At 34.4% G+C, this 17,180-nt stretch overlaps 1 protein-coding gene and 1 long non-coding RNA gene across 2 annotated transcripts in view; both read right to left on the bottom strand.

Annotated features, from left to right (window-relative positions):
• The window catches only part of LOC149409526 (uncharacterized), a 242,307-nt gene that overhangs the window by 68,782 nt on the left and 156,345 nt on the right, over window positions 1–17,180 (bottom strand). The window lies entirely within an intron of this gene.
• The window catches only part of LOC149409528 (serine/threonine-protein kinase MARK2-like), a 357,017-nt gene that overhangs the window by 309,780 nt on the left and 30,057 nt on the right, over window positions 1–17,180 (bottom strand). The window lies entirely within an intron of this gene.

The following is a 17,180-nucleotide window of genomic DNA, read 5'->3' as shown; positions in this document are numbered from 1 at the left end:
GAGTCTGCTCTAAAGCTAGATCACCGGTGCATGTGCGTGAAACTCGACGCTCACGAGCGGAACACCCGTTTCTTAGACTCGTTTTTTGTGTAAGGCAGCTCGTATGTGGAACGAGTTACCGGCATCTGTTTTCTTCCTTCGTATAATCCGGGTCTCTTCAAGACCCGCATAACTCACTATTGTAGCTGAGCTACACGGAGCTTATCCTCGACGTACACTGTACTTGTCATATTATTACGTATCATTGTGCACTTATCAAATATCCACGTTTATATTATTTGGCCTAATATGTTCAAATAAGTATATCAAATGTACAATAATAAAAACACACACTTGATATTGTGAGGGCCAAGTGTACAAAATTTCATCAACCTCGGAATAAAACTGTAGATTTGCATAAAAATCAAACTCACGCCCGCCAGACAATATTAATTATATAGATAGACAGATATTTAAATCTATTAAAAAATCTCATTTAGACATGGTGTTGATGATTGAATTACAATGGATTTTCGCGTGAGTTTAAAATAATGATGTCACTAAATATTATAATAATTGATTGATTACCATAATGAAACATATTATTATAATGATGAAGCAGAAAATGATAATTAATATGCAACACACGCCTATGTGATTCTCAATTATCACCCTCTCATAGTTATTCGATAATGAGCCTTAATGACCTCATCACGATATTAATTATAATGCATTAGATTCTATGCTTGCGAAAATGCCCATGCAACTAATCTATTTATTTGTGTGGGTTCTTTTTTTTAAATACATCTTTTTCAATTTCACTTTTGTTTTCGGTAATGAATGAATGCAAAACTTCAAAATTAACACATTCTTTGCGGGAAACGAGAAAACTCGTCATACGCCTTTTTACAGTAAGACGCGGGAGACGAGTTTGCTCGTTTTGTTGCGCAAAGCGGTAAGGAGCGGGAAACTTGTAAACAAGGAGTTCTAAATAGGTGCGGGGTCATGTGTTTTCTATTGTCGGCGGTACCCGATCTATCTACCTGTCAATACAATGAGCTTGAAACACAACAAAAAAATAAAAATAATAAAATCGATGTCGCGTATGTTCCGATCACAAACTACGCAGTGAAATGCGGTACATGTGCAAGTTTTGCAATGTGCCCCTGCATAAAGGAAAGTGTTTCGAACGCTATCACACATTGAAGCACTATTAGGTTATAGTTTTTTTATATGTATTGAAAATTTCTAATTCGATATGTTATATATTGTGAAATACTGTTTTTTTCTATGATTCCCAAGAAAGTAGAAAGTTTTTGATCATAAAAAAGGGAATTACACATACATTTAATAGAGACATCTATTTAAAGTAAAACACTGAAAGTTTCATCGAAAAATATCAAATAGATCATAAGATATTAATATTTTGCGGAAAGTCTAATTTTGGCGCTAAAATTTAAAAAAAAAAACCCCAATTTGGCGGTAAAATGCCTGACCATACAATGTTAAACATCTTCCCGATATCCGATAGAGCTGAAACTAGGCAGATAGACTTCTTGTCGATAATACACGAAATATATGTCGGTCTTACCCGATCGGCGTTTGGCGAGGTTGTGTAGGTAGAGTTGTCAACTTCATTTTCGAGGTGGGAAGGTTCAACCCGCAGTCAAACTATGTATACAGGGTGTATCGGCACTAACCCGACAAACTTTAACCAGCTATTCCTTAGCACATTTGGAGTAAAAAATGTTATGGGCACTTTGCTGTCCGGTAGCATTTTTTTTTTCAATTAAAAACAAAAAAAATAAAATTTCCACACTACATCACTGTCATTGGCATTGCTTTTCGTGTTCAACAGCTGTTATAAGCAAGTATGTCGAAAAGCGTCTTCGCTCTTTCGCACACACTAAATACGACGAATGGTGCCTTGCCATTTCGTTGTGATTGTAAAAGTGCGCCAATATAGGTACACACGTGCATTATTCAACGGAATTCGAATAAAATATTGCCAGATGGGTTTTCAAACTTTGACAAAGGATAAAACAGTGGTGACATGTGGTGAAAATATGAATAGTAAATTTTTTATTAAAAAAAAACGTTACCGGACAGCAAAGTGCACAGTGCACATAAGCACGAGAAGCTTTGAGCAGAACAAAATGGACAAAATAGCGAACAGCTTTGAATGCAAGAATTTTTCATCTTTCTGGAATAAAACCAATGCCGTATTGAAAGCGAAATACACCGCACCGAGCCAGATTGATGGAAAATCTGTAAATAAAGATATTGCTGAAGTTTTCAGAAATACATTCTGCTCCGCACCAGATCAACCGCAAATAATGGTTAAAGAGATTGAGACAAAAACGCATCAACCAGAACAACAGCCGTCCATCGTCATATTACCTGAGATGATCCAGCGAGCAATACGCAACATGGCAGGAGGTAAATCTGCAGGTCACGATGGACTAGTGATAGAACATGTAAAGCATGCGGGGGAGTATTTAACAATACTGCTTGCCTCTCTCTTCACTGCCATGATCGGCCTCGGACACATTCCGAAAGAGCTGTCTAAAACAATAATAATACCGATCCCAAAAAGCCGCCAGTTGAACTTGACATCATCTGTTAATTACAGACCCATATCTCTTGCCACAATAATTGCAAGAATCTTCGAAAAGGTCATCTTAAATTTAACGGAAGACAAGCTCAATACAGAGGACTCTCAAATGGGCTTCAAAGCTGGATGCTCTACTGATACGGCCATATATAGCATGAAACAAACAATCGAATACTATAAAGCCAGAAAAACAACGGTGTACGCATGCTTCCTAGACTTAAGCAAAGCCTTTGACAGGGTTTGTCATAATGCGTTGTGGAAAAAACTGACCGAACGACAAGTTCCACCACAAATTGTTAATATATTGAGAACATGGTACAACCAACAGGAAAACTTTGTCAGATGGAATGAAAGCCTATCAGAAGCAGCCAAATTAAAGTGCGGCGTTAGACAAGGAGGCTCAATGTCCCCAGTGCTTTTCAACGTGTATATGGATGAACTTAGTAAAACACTAAATACGACAAGAATCGGATGCCATATTGCCGGGGTATGTATGAACAATATTAGCTATGCAGACGACATGGTCATACTAGCTCCATCGATAAGAGCGATGAGAAAACTTCTGGCAATATGCGAAGCTTACGTTGACAGTCATGGGCTGATGTACAATGCTAAAAAGTCATCCCTGCTGATATTTAAAGCAAATACTGGTCCCACTGTCATTCCACCCATACGTCTCGGCGGGGCCAACCTGACAATTTGCAGCGAAATCAAATATTTGGGGCATGTCATCACCGATGACCTAAATGATAAAAAAGACATAGAACGTCAAAGAAGAGTACTGAGTGTGAGAGCTAACATGCTTGCCAGGAGATTCAACAAATGCAGTCCTCCGGTGAAGAAGCAACTTTTCCAAACATATTGTATGAGCTTCTACACTAGCGAGCTATGGACGACATACACACAAGGCGTCATGAACACACTCCGAGTACAGTACAACCACGCATACAGAGCCCTATTTGGCCTCCCCTGGCGATGCAGCGCTTCACAGATGTTCACCGAAGGAAGGGTGCATGGTTTTGCTGCTTTGATGCGCCACAGAATAGCCGGGACGAGTCAGCGCTACCAGAGATCGGACAACACTCTTGTCCAGGCCGTTGCCCAGTGGCAGGGAGCGCCTCTACACCGGAGATGGAGAATTTCACTCAAGCCACCATAAAGTCCTAATGTGCACATCAATGTATTGATTTTTTATTTATTATTTTTATTTATATCTTTATTCATTTTATTTTTATGTATTAACTTAAATGTAAACTTTTATGGCAGGCAGAGCATTGCACACACCGCTCTGTCCAGCTGAAATAAACATTATTATTATTATTATTATTATTATAAGATTTTTTTCTCCAAATACGCTAAGGAATAGCTGGTTAAAGTTTGTCGGGTACGTGCCGATACACCCTGTATAAATATATATTTTTTAGTTTTGATTAAAAGGACAAAGAATCCGAGATTGATGGAATTTAGGATGCTAGGGCCTTCAAAGCAAGAAAGACTACGGTCACTGTCTTGTTAAAATGAACACCGGAAAGTCCAATTATGTCATGTGCGTTCGAACCGTGCTTAATTTTAGCTAATAAACAGTGTTATTCTCAAGTGACCTACCAGGTAAGTATGGTACTGTATATTATCGTGATGCTGTGTGGAGGATCTTTTGAATGAAAGGAAGGAGTGCACTTAGGTCTTGAAGATAGGTGTATCAATATTATAGGTAGGAAAGAGAAGAAAACAGAGGCTGGAATCATTCTACAACCGAGTTGTCAAACACAAGAACGAGTCGTAGAAACGACGCGTGAACCAGAGTGGAAGATGCTCTCAGTATCGCCCTTGTGAAAGACCACCATTTAAAATCGAAACGTTGCTTAACTTGGCTTAAGGCGAAGCTTGGTGCTAATCACTATTTTGAACTTTATAACGAATTGGTGTACATTATAAATACCAAAAAATATGTTTTAGAGAAATTGAAGGTTTTACTATCGTTTCGCTTGAATAGAATACAAATAAAAAATAAATTACTCAATAAAAAATATAAATGCAAACTATTACAAAAAATATTTTTTCAATAGAAATGTATGAACGCGTAAAGGAAATAACTTTTAAAAAAATACAGTATTATACCTAAGATTATCTGTGACAGTTTCACTTGATTAACTTTTTTGCTTTCTTATAAAATTATTTACAAAATAAATAAAAAACAGTTTTGTGCTTAAAATCGAACGTTTCTATTCTCCTTTTGTCAAGCGATTTTAATGCCTATTACCTACGATACAAGGTATACCAAGAATATACACATTTTTGGCTTGTAGCTTCCTCTTAAGTCGTGTTTGGTGACCAGATCTGAACAGAGGAAATTTTGATTTTGATTTATTAATTATAAGATTACAAAACATACTTTATTTAACGCGAGATCTACCGTTCAAAGAACTACCAGTAATTAATTTAAACACGCACGACCAGATGTTAAAACCTGTGTCAAGTTCAAATTGCAATGACATACAGAACTAAAAATACAAATTAAATTTGCATTAAAAAAACGAGTCACCCATATACAAGAGACATGATCATTGATTATGCCACGTGACATATCACCTCGATAGAACGATCGAATCGATAGACATATTCGTATGTCTATGATCGTATCAGAAACACTTCAGAGACAACAGTGAGACAATGGATGGCTAAACAAAACAAATAATAAAATTACATTCCAACGAGTAGAGCTATTTCTGAAGGTCGTGAAGGGATTTCTCATTTCCGCTTCAGAAACAGATTACATTGGAAAATAAATACGTTCAACATTCTGACTAAAGCAAATAAATCCAAGTGAAAAAAACTATTGTTTTTTGCGTTTCAACAGCAAAAGATTTTTGTTAAATCTTATATAATAATATTTGACTAATTTATATAGCGCCGCTTTAGTGAAAAATCGCCTCAAGGGCGCTGTACAAATATATTTATTAAATAATAAATACTAAAAGTACTAAATTATCATAAGCAATAATTAGTCGAATAAAAAACTAGTGATTTACATTTAAGACTTATATCATGTGACTTACGACTAAGGCCTACAACTACTGTCTTAATGACATATGTAGAGACTTTCAACTGACATACTTACATTTAAAACACATCGATAAATGGTTTTGACAGGACGAACGTTTTTGTGCGATTGTGCGGTTCACGGCACTCCGTGGTTATAGCTGACGTGTGTGAATTTAAACTGTACAGTTCAAATTCTGATCATACTATTGGTTAGCACACGGCCTGTCAAAATCAATCGGCGTGACGGAACAATACATAAATATCTTAAATGAAGGAAGTGAATGAATTAAATTATTCGTCAATCTTTACCGCATTTAGCCATAAGTTGATAATAGTTTGAATGTCTATAGTTAGAAATAAGAAAGATATTTGCAGAGCTCCCTTGAGGTGATTTTAAACAAAAACGGCGCTATACAAATCATCAAATTATTAAAGGAGGTAGAATGGGTAAGGTTTGGGAAGTACCCGGCTATTCAAATCAGGTTGCAAAGTATGTCTAAAGCCGTTTCAACGTTTCGATTCCGAATAATGCAGTCGGCTCTGAAGGTGGCCAGCGATGATCAATAAGAGGTTTTTTAACCCACCCGCACCGGTGGGGGGTGATACACTTACCCCAAACGGTGATACGTGATTGTTACCAGTTGGTTCGTAAAGGTTAATAAGTACAAAATAATAATTGACCATAAAGACCAAAGCAGCCGATAAAGAATTATGTTATGTAATGAATTTGATTTGAAATTTTATTTAATAGCCTTCCAGATCACATTAAATCGTCAAATTCCTTGTGTACATTTAAAAAGAATGTTAAATTATTTCTGCCATCCGAGGATTTCCAACATATTCTTTCATCTTTGTCCTTTTAAATTGTGGCATAATATTTTGAATAAGTTAATTTTTTCATCCTTTTCTTTTTTAATGTAAATGTTTTTTTCTCTCTTTCTTTCTTCTCTGTTTAAAAAAAAAAGAATAGTTTGTTACATTTTTATTGCAATTAAATATCTTGGTCACACTACATGTTTACAGCATTATATTGTAATGAATAGGCTGATAGGTACCATGTAGGTATCCAATTCGCAGAAACGTCAATGTAACAATATTGTTATCTTAATATTTGAATTATTTTTTTTTAATATTTGTACTATTTTAAATCTCTTATAATCTTTGTACTATTTTTTTAATATTTTGTAAAATTATTAACCTCAACACAGGCTTGTCCTAGTGAGGTTAAAAATTATAACTTAAAAAAAAGATACAATGTAAAGAAACGATAAATAAATAAATAAATAAATGAGTTACGCGTTATTTTCCATCAGTCGAGTGCGACTGTGTATTGTATGTACTGTGTATTGACTGATATTTGCCGTGAACACGGCACGTGTTGCAAAGTGCACTAATTAATACAAGTATTAATTGAATGTTCAATCTGTTCAATATAACCGATACAGGCAGCTTCATTACGCTCAAACGCCAGCGAATTGTTAAATAATAAATGTATTGGGGTTATAAATCACCAGTATGTATTTATTGTTGTTGAATAGAATAGCTTCATCTATAGATGTATTGCACGTCAGCGAGGTGAAATTCAAGACAAATTGTTGAAACAAATTCTCCTCATTATTTTTTAATGATAAACCAATGTTTAGAAGACAAGGTTTTTATGCGTAGCACAAAGGATAACCAATTATTATAAGCATTAATTACTCGCCTGAAATATCCATACAAATTAAAAATATCTCCCTGCGTAAACAACAAATGTAGATATAATATATCTCGACGCCATCTAGTTTTAAAATTCAGCACTAACAAAGCCTTTCCTACAAAAATAAATTTGGTGAAAAAAGAAATCAAGAGATAATAACACTGACACCAAATACAGACTGAAACCGAAATCACTAAACTGAAAAAAACATTATGTAATATATATTTATTTAATATATTTATAATTACTTTATACTATCCATACTACAAAATTTTAATAGTGTAAATCAGCACTGGAGATCCCAATGAGGATATAATTATAAATATATATCCGGTTTTTACAAAAAAAGAAAGATAATATAACAAATATTAATTTTTGAATCCGTGTATATAACCACTGAATAATCACTGAATTATCTGTTCAGCGACTCGCGTAGTATTCTTGTATTTAAATAAAACATGTCGGGGGCAATGTGAATATTTTCAATCAATCTGAAAATGTGTACGGATGGTATCCGGAATGATAATATGGAAATAGGAAATTGGCTGCCGGCTGAAGGCAGGCTGAGCGCATTCCGGAATCCCGCCGCGACGTAACTACAAAGCGGTATTTTTCAGGAATGTGAATTATGGATTCCGGATTCCGAGTGCTTCACAGCGATACGGTATTCCGACATGTCAGGCAGGCGGAAAACGGATGCGAAAAAAATTTTCAGGAATTCTCTCGATATGTAACTACCAAAAGCAATAATAATAATATTTGGATGATTTGTTTAACGCCTTTTTTGTGCAAAATCACCTCAAGGGCGATGTACAAATATATAATACACTTCTACAATGATCTATGTTATTACTAACTATATATGGAGATAATATACAGTACCATACTTACCTGGTAGGTCTCTTGAGATTAATACTTAATTAACATTAACTAAGTTTTTATTAGCGAAATTTAGATACAGGATTTAGGACATAATTGGAAAATTGGATATAATTGGAATTTTTCTCAGGAATGGTATATTTAATTTAAAGGAATGACGGCTTAAAAAGGTAAGTTTTTAGTTTAGACCTGAATTCTGTTGGACTTTGTTATGGATCTTAGTTCAGGAGGGAGTTTATTCCAAACCTTCGGCCCAGATGCTCCGAAAGCGCGATCACCAAACTTAGTATTTGGCTTGCGCTTAGGTTCCATCAGTCTGCCTACAGCTGATGATGTTGCTGATCTAAGAGTTGACTGCCTCAGACCAATGTTTTCCGGGACGCATAGTTCAGAGATGTAGGGTGGGGCCATGTCATTGATAGATTTAAACACCATCCAGCACAATTTGTATAATGGCTTAGAAGAATTTGAGCACTAGTGTAGAGGGCTATTAAAATGGTTACAACAACTATCAATGAATAACCTTTCGTCAAATGTTTTTTCAGTGAAGGTTGTCAAAATGGGTACATTTTAAATAATTACAGAAATAGATTTTGGTACATTCAATGTTCGTTTGTTCAAAATCTTAAATCTCCAATTGCTTTGAAATTTGAACACAACGTTTCATTCGAATACGCGTGTTATTATATGAGTTGTTTACTATGATCGCTCTTTTAGTGTAACAGGCCCGCTCATATGGAATAGACTGCCCTCAGATCTTACTAATCTCCAGAATTTCTCTGAATTTAAACGGGCTTTACTCTTTTTAGGGTGAATTGCCTAATACAAAAAAAAAATTATTTAAAAAATGTTACCATTCATAAATCTTAACTTCTTTTCAATATTTTATAATAGGCCATATTCTAAAACTTCCGGTAATTGTTTGGTTTCGGTTGCCTCCTTATTGTACCTTTTTAAAATGTCTGCTCAGAAGATTCTCATTTCTGAGCACAAACTGCCTCCTGTTTTACATTATGTTTTAGTTTTAATATTCTTGTTTTGTCCTGTCCTGCTGTTATTGCTATTCCAAGTTTTGTCATCATGAACAGTATATTAAAGTGTTATAATATTAGATCTGTATTGGGTTAGACACAATTATTCTGTAGGAATAATTTTAAGAACATGACCACTAATACTAAATTACCGTTTTTATGTTTTTTTATAGTAAAGCGCACTTGAAGTAAAATGACACTAAACTGCGCTATATAAATGCCATGTTATTATTATTATTATTATATAGATCACCTGTGACAGTTAAAAACATGCTTTAAATTAATAAAATAAACAGCCCCATCTGTTCCCAGACGCAAAAGCAAAACGCGTTATGGTTTTTCTATCTGCACAGACAGACTAAGCCATAGCAACGCGTGGGGCGTACGGCTATTCATAAATAAAGAAACATTACTAATATAAATATTTATAGCAAAGCAGTCAGTAAATATCGCAGTCCTTTTGCCAAAACACATAATTTACATTAACTAATTCATAACAAAACTCTAAAATAGAATCGAGGAAATCAATTGCCAATTTAAATATATCCGCGGAATGTTCGATTCAAGTACAAATACTAACATTATCGGAATAATACGTAACGATTGTATTTTCGCAGCATTCAGACAGGGCTACAAAAAATCCAACTAGTCTTTTATAACAACCAATGGTTTGAAAGGGAGATATGTAAATACCAATGTTAGAGGGAGCGCGCTAATATTTAAAAAAACGATAATAATTATGCGCAAATGGTGTTAATATTTAATGTAACACTACTCCTTTGAAAAAGAGCAAAAATCTCTCAACAAATGGTTAAGATGTATTTAAAAATACACTGTGATTTTTTTCACGCCTATAACACAGGTCTGCAACGTTTTTTTCTTTGAAATAAGAGTTATTTTTGTTTTGCCATGTATTTTTGGTTGCTGAATTCGGGAAAATTATCAAAAAAAATCCTTCACGTAAGGTTTTTCCGCAAAACGTAAAATACTGTGGGATTGCCTATCTTAAGGTGCAAAACGGGGTTTATTGCCGAAATATATATTTTTTTTATTATTTACAATTTATTATAAGATAATATTAAGTTTTATAGACTGAAACAAAACATTTAGTAACTCATGACGATAAAATTAGTCAGCTTTGAACCATTTATATTGGGATTTTCCACAGTAAGTGTGATGAGAGAATGCCGGAATTCCCAAGGTGCCCACTCCCTTCTATGCCCTTTCATTAATTTATTTCTGTTCCAACTTTCGTAATGTGTATTTCAAAAATGACTTTAAGAGGTTGTGTAAATTCTTCTGAGAGTTTTTGCTATATTTGTGGTGAATTTGGAGTGAAAAAACAACAAATAAATATTACTGATTTTATTAAAAAATATATTTTGCGTATTTTGGTGTGAAGATAGGGGACCAGGACAAATCTTGGGCCCCGCATGGAGTTTGTTCAGGGTGTGTTAGTGAAGAGCAAGGTGAGATAAGATATCAAGGAAATGGAGAGAAGGTATCAAGGTCGATGGGATACAAATATGATGGGCGACTACTGCTGGATGTTGCATAGGAAAAATATAACGTCCCACAAACGAAAAAGCACAAAACGAAGCTTCCAAACTAAAAAAGCAGATTTTATAAAGATTTATAATTGTATATAATGTAAATAAAATATATTATGACTTGAATTAAATTTGTATAATTTTATGATTTTTTTCTTTTGAACATTCCCTACAGAAGCAGTGTAAGGCGGGTTTTGCCTATATTTTAATTTCCACTTTGCGGAAAATCCTTACGTGATGGGTCGAAATGGATGGCATTCTCGAATTCAGCATACCAAAATACATATAATTCAATCATTACCATTTAAAAAATATTTGAAATGTCAATTTGTAGACATGTGTAACATATTAAATAACAGAAAAAAACGTGTTTTTAATAATTTTCGGAGCTTAATTTGTGATTTTTTTCTATCGAGGGAAAAATCGAATATATATTTTTAGGAACTTAAAAGTGTTAAAGAGAAATATGTTTACTAAATCGGTAGAAATTCGGAATGCGGGGCTTAAGACGTGTGACGTCATGGCGAGAAAATGAAGTCCGTAGGAGCGATTTTTTATATTCCAACTGTGAACAGTGGTGGTTTTCTCTAAGTGTGTTTGTGCAGTGAACATCCATAAAAAAATATAAGGGAACTTGTATGGTAATTTAACTAAACTTTCAAACATTAAAATTCCGTGCTAAAAACTTACGCATCCGAGTGAAACCGGTGAAAAACGGTCCGAACCGTCTCGTCAAAGCGAGTACGAAATTAATCCCAAATCCCATAGGTGCGTTATGAATACCAGCACCTATGGGACCTTCCTTCATATTTCTTAGGTTCATACAAAACATACCAGTGGCGCCAGAACGGTAGAACTGCAAACCTTGGGAAACTACTAGCTGCCTTAGTGCGCAGCACCTATGAGATTTGTTAATACAAAATTTAAACGGAATAGTATTTCGCATGGAACAGGGTTTACTTAGAAAATTAATCATACCGTTAAAATGTTTGTTTTACTCCTTATAATGATGGCAGTTTTTTTATGTGAATACCGTACAAGAGTCCTAGCTGTTTTCAACCGTCTGCAGCCAGTGAGTCTATGGCATCTCCAATTGTGGTTTGTCGTGAGGGTAAAGGAAATGCGGAGGGGGAGGAGTTGAGAATGAGGAAGGTGGGGGAATAGCTGACTATTCTGATAACTTTTTAAAGTGTGAATGAAGAGTATCTTCCAGTCTGGAACGTGCCGTTATAAAATAACACAATTTCAACAAATAAAAAGCACAAAAAACGATCACAAAATCAAATACATTTATCGTAATCTACTTACACAACCAAATTTCGAATTAACTCCTTACAATACATTGCACATAAGCAATATAACGCATTACCTAGTAATTTAAAACTTCCGGCAACGAACAAAAAAACATTGGCAAAAGCTCTTAAAAGCTATTTCCTCAGCAGTTTCATTGATGACTAACACAATCTTTCTCTGGAACTCCATAATAACATCTGCGTTTATTTATTTTAATGTATTTTATGTATTTGTCTGTCCCTAATCTAATGTTGTCTTTCCCGAAATGAGTTTTATAAACTCACTGGGAATAATACAATTTTGTTATCATTTTGTAATGTATTATCTTGTAATAAAAAAATAAAAAAAAGGTAACTTACGAAAGCCGGCATTTGAATTCGCAACCTTCGTATTGCTAGTCAAGAGTCTTACCCCTGGAAGTAGGGTTGCCATCTCTAAAATTTGGCAACCCGGACAAGAGGCGTGAAAACCCCGGATTTTAGAGCCCATAACCCGGACATGTCAACAGGTTTTTTTAAACACAGTCAGTGTAATAAAAACAGTTTAAAATGTCATAAATCACTTTTTTATTTATTTTCAGACCTTAAAATTGAATTTTGTCATCTTTTATCATCATTTTAAATGTACCTAACAAAACAGAATCTTATTACAGTTTGTTACACATTGTTTTCATAATCAGTTAGAATTTTTTCATTCAAATAAAACAAAAATTATTAATATACTCTGTTATAAAAACTAAACCTTATTAAAATATTAAACTTAACAAAATTCAATTAAATTTTTAAACAAAAATCTTAAAAATACTGAGACCATTTTAGTATTCAGTCTTACAATTTTTGAGGTAACTCATTTAACTGAATAATAATTATCTTCTTTAAATTTGTATCAGCAGCCATTTACACAACAAAATACCTCTTAACATAATATGAACTAAATTCAGTTTTCTTAAATCTTAAGCAACAAAACTGACCCTTTTTAAAGTTTAGACTTACTGGAATGTAAGTTACATTATTAATTTTTTAAAACATAAAATATCCAAAACTATTCTCATTTATATCACCTTAAATTTTAATCAACAGCCATATTACATTAACACGGGCATTAGCCTAGTATGGTTGTAAAAAAAACATAGCAATTGTAATTTCAAGAAATCTATGAAATAGTAAAAAATAAAAATAAAAATTATACGTATTTTAACGTAATAAAAACAATCATAACTTTAACTACAAAAATGAATAGAAATTATAGCACTTGTAAGTACATTATTTGATTATCTAGCTATTAAAGATTTTTCCTCAGCCTCTTGCCTTTTTACTTTTCAGTTTTTTTGTATTTATCACTCTTTCCGATAGCTTTTAGAATATCTTCCCTTTTTAAAAGGAATTTATAAAAATCAATACAGCTGTATTCTTGGAAATTGAATTTAATTTTAATTACTGACGAGATTGTTTCTACGTTTAGTAAATTTCTTTCTTTTGTCCATTGTTGTGAAATTAATGAGAATATTCTCTCCACGTTGGCATTATGAGCCGGAATGCAAAAAAAATACTGTGCAATGTTCAGCAATTCCGAATATAAATTCGCATTTGGTGTTTTAAAAAATTGTACCCAAAGTTGATTTGAATTTAAAAGCTTATCTTGTTCAGTTAGGTTTTGACTAAAAGCCTTTAAATTCACCCACTCGTCAAATAATTTTGCGTCGTCAATATCTATGTTTTTGTCTTTTAAATAAAGAACAGTGTCTTGAATAAGAGTCCATTCTGTGTTGTTATTAATTTTTGGCAAAAACATCCAGTCAAATTTCTCAAATTGTTTTAACGGTTGCATCCATTCTTCAATGTACGTTTTGATTTCCTTGTAGAAGTCATGCAAGCATTTTATAAACTCTTGTTTCGTGTTTTCATCTTTATTTATAATACTCTGAACATTCAACGGCACGAAACTTTCCTTAATTCGGTCATCTAAGCTTTTTGTTATGGATGCAAGTATGCTTCTGGTTTCAAGGACTGAATTATCACTTTTCTCTAATTTCTGTATTTTTGAGTGAACGGTGTGCATAATTGAGTGTATGAGAAATAAGTATGCCTCCGAGAGAGGATTTTCAAAAAACTGTTTAATTAAAACAGGTGGCCTTTCTATGCTTTCAAAATAATCTTTTAATGGACGGTAAAGCTTCAGGAGTCGCTCGACAGCTGGAAACAGGCTTAGCCAACGCGTCTTGGAATGATACAGAAGCTGTTTATATTCGACCTCAGCTGTTTCACAGAATTCTTTAAGAGCTTCGGTTCGTACTGTATAAGTGGCGAAAAAATTATAAATTTTTAAGATGATGGATTCCACGTCTACTGGCAGTAAATCACATCCATGGTGCACTGCGTTGTTAATGACATGGGCAGAGCATCCCACACCAACCATGTTTGGGTTTAGATTTTCTTTCAGCTTGTGGAAAACATTGTTGGTTCCATTTCGTTCTATTCCACCGAAGTTTGTATTGCAATTATCTCCAGCAAAAGCAATACATTTAGTCAAGAGGTCATGCTGGCGAAGCTGTGTTATTATCAGTTCAGTGATTGTGTCAGATGTCTCATTCTTCGTGATTTCTATTTCGAGCACCTTTGTAGTGATTCCGTTTTTTTTACATCAAAATATTGAATAATCAACGGGAATAATTTTGTGCTTCCGTGATTACTAGCATCAGTAGCCACGCTGATGAATGGTACATTTTGTAAATCACTCTTCCGTTCTTCAACAGACAAAGGGCTTAGCACTCCGGTGGCTATAGCAGCTGCTTTTGTTCGATTGCATGTAACTTTTTTTGCAGTATCTGACCCCGAAAATATTTCGCGGTTAAGAGCACAAGTGCAGTCTAATGAATTGAAAGACATGTGATGGCTTACTGTATGATAGACGAGTGCGCCTTCCGCTGCTGGAATAAGGAGGTCCTCCGCCGATGTCGATCTCACAAAATATGTTGGTATATTTGAAGTACTTGCTTGATTTTTCAAATTTGTTTTGTGTTTTTGGGTATTTAAATGCTCATTTATGTCTGTAACACCTTTGTTGGCGATTGAAATAATCGTGGAACAAATGGTACAAAACGCTTCCCAGTCATATTTTCCTTTTTTTAACATTGGGAACTTAGTTTGCAAATCACTGTTAAATGAGCATTTTCGCTTAGGCATTTTGGTATCTAATCTGAAAAGAAAAAAAAGTAAAAATATAGTTACTAGAGAGTTTCTAAACATGGGGTTAAATTATAACTACTACAGACTAGCTGGTGCCCGCGACTTAGCATACTTGAAAATCTGTAAAAATAATCGAAAACTCTAAGCAAGAATCTCTGTAAACATTTCAAAAAGCAAAATGATACCGCATTTTGACCATATTTTCACCCCTCCATGATTATTTTTGAAAAAAGTAGTCTATGTCCTTCCCTGGGATACAAACATTATTTATGCCAAATTTCAGCCCAATATGTTCGCGTAAAAAGGTTACAAACAGACAGAGTTACTTTCACATTTATAATTGAAGTGTGGATAGGATTCAGAATATTAAGATGAGCAGTGTCACACTACTGTACAGAATTAAAACCACGATATGTAATAAAAATCTCATTTACTTACCACGTGTACACTGCCACTGTCACTGCGGAGTGCGAAGTGCGACTGCGCGGGCGGCGAAGTCAAAGTGAACACCGTACAACTGCGATGGGGAGGTGCGGGGGGACGGTGAATTTAAAGGTGCCTGTAAACGATCAAATTTGTTTGTCAAATTTAACGTTTGCTCGTCACGTGTTTGATGAGCAAGGCCGCAAACGTTCAAATGAAGTTTGTCAAATATTAGTTCATTTATTTACAGCTTTCGCCGGGAATTGTCTTTTGACGTTTATTGTATCCGGTCTGAAGTGGGGTGAATAGCGAAATATTTTGTGTTATTAAAAATGACGGATGCGGACAAAGCATTTCTTGCGTTGACATTAGCTCTGTGTCTTAAAAAGAAAAAAAAGAAGGTGTTGGTCTAGAGAATGGCTAAAATTAAGAGCTAAATATACCAATATATATTTTTTTCACGTCTTCTTCCGTAATATTGGCGCGAAATACTTTTAATAAATCCGTTATTGTTTTTATTCCTATGTTTCTTTTATTCTTGTCCATATAGTCCCTGCATTTTACTTTCCACAGTTGCGGCAGATCGCGATATATGGATATAAAATGTAATAAAAAGTCTCTTTCACTTATAACATTCGATGACGCAGCACTCTCCATAGTGATGGCAACACGAAACTGACGTTTGTTTGATAAACGCCCCCGCAAACGTTCAAACATGTTGTCAAATATCGTTCAAACTTTCCGTCAATCAGAATTTCTGACAAACACGTGAAACACGTAGTTTGTTTGACAAGCACATCAAACAAGGCCGCAGACGTTCAAATAATTTGACAAACACGTAAATTTGACAAACAAATTTGATCGTTTAAGGTGCCTGTAAACGATCAAATTTGTTTGTCAAATTTTACGTTTGCTCGTCACGTGTTTGATGAGCAAGGCCTGGCAAGGCCGCAAACGTTCAAATGAAGTTTGTCAAATATTAGTTCATTTATTTACAGCTTTCGCCGGGAATTGTCTTTTGACGTTTATTGTATCCGGTCTGAATTGTTTTTGATTGTTCTGATTTTTTTTTTCACGTCTTCTTCCGTAATATTGGCGCGAAATACTTTTAATAAATCCGTTATTGTTTTTATTCCTATGTTTCTTTTATTCTTGTCCATATAGTCCCTGCATTTTACTTTCCACAGTTGCGGCAGATCGCGATATATGGATATAAAATGTAATAAAAAGTCTCTTTCACTTATAACATTCGATGACGCAGCACTCTCCATAGTGATGGCAACACGAAACTGACGTTTGTTTGATAAACACCCCCGCAAACGTTCAAACATGTTGTCAAATATCGTTCAAACTTTCCGTCAATCAGAATTTCTGACAAACACGTGAAACACGTAGTTTGTTTGACAAGCACATCAAACAAGGCCGCAGACGTTCAAATAATTTGACAAACACGTAAATTTGACAAACAAATTTGATCGTTTACAG

Source organism: Hesperophylax consimilis, chromosome 30, assembly GCF_061612785.1.
Source record: "Hesperophylax consimilis isolate HC1 chromosome 30, BYU_Hcon_1.0, whole genome shotgun sequence".
Lineage (NCBI taxonomy): Eukaryota > Metazoa > Arthropoda > Insecta > Trichoptera > Limnephilidae > Hesperophylax > Hesperophylax consimilis.
This window is presented reverse-complemented; position numbering and strand designations above follow the sequence as displayed.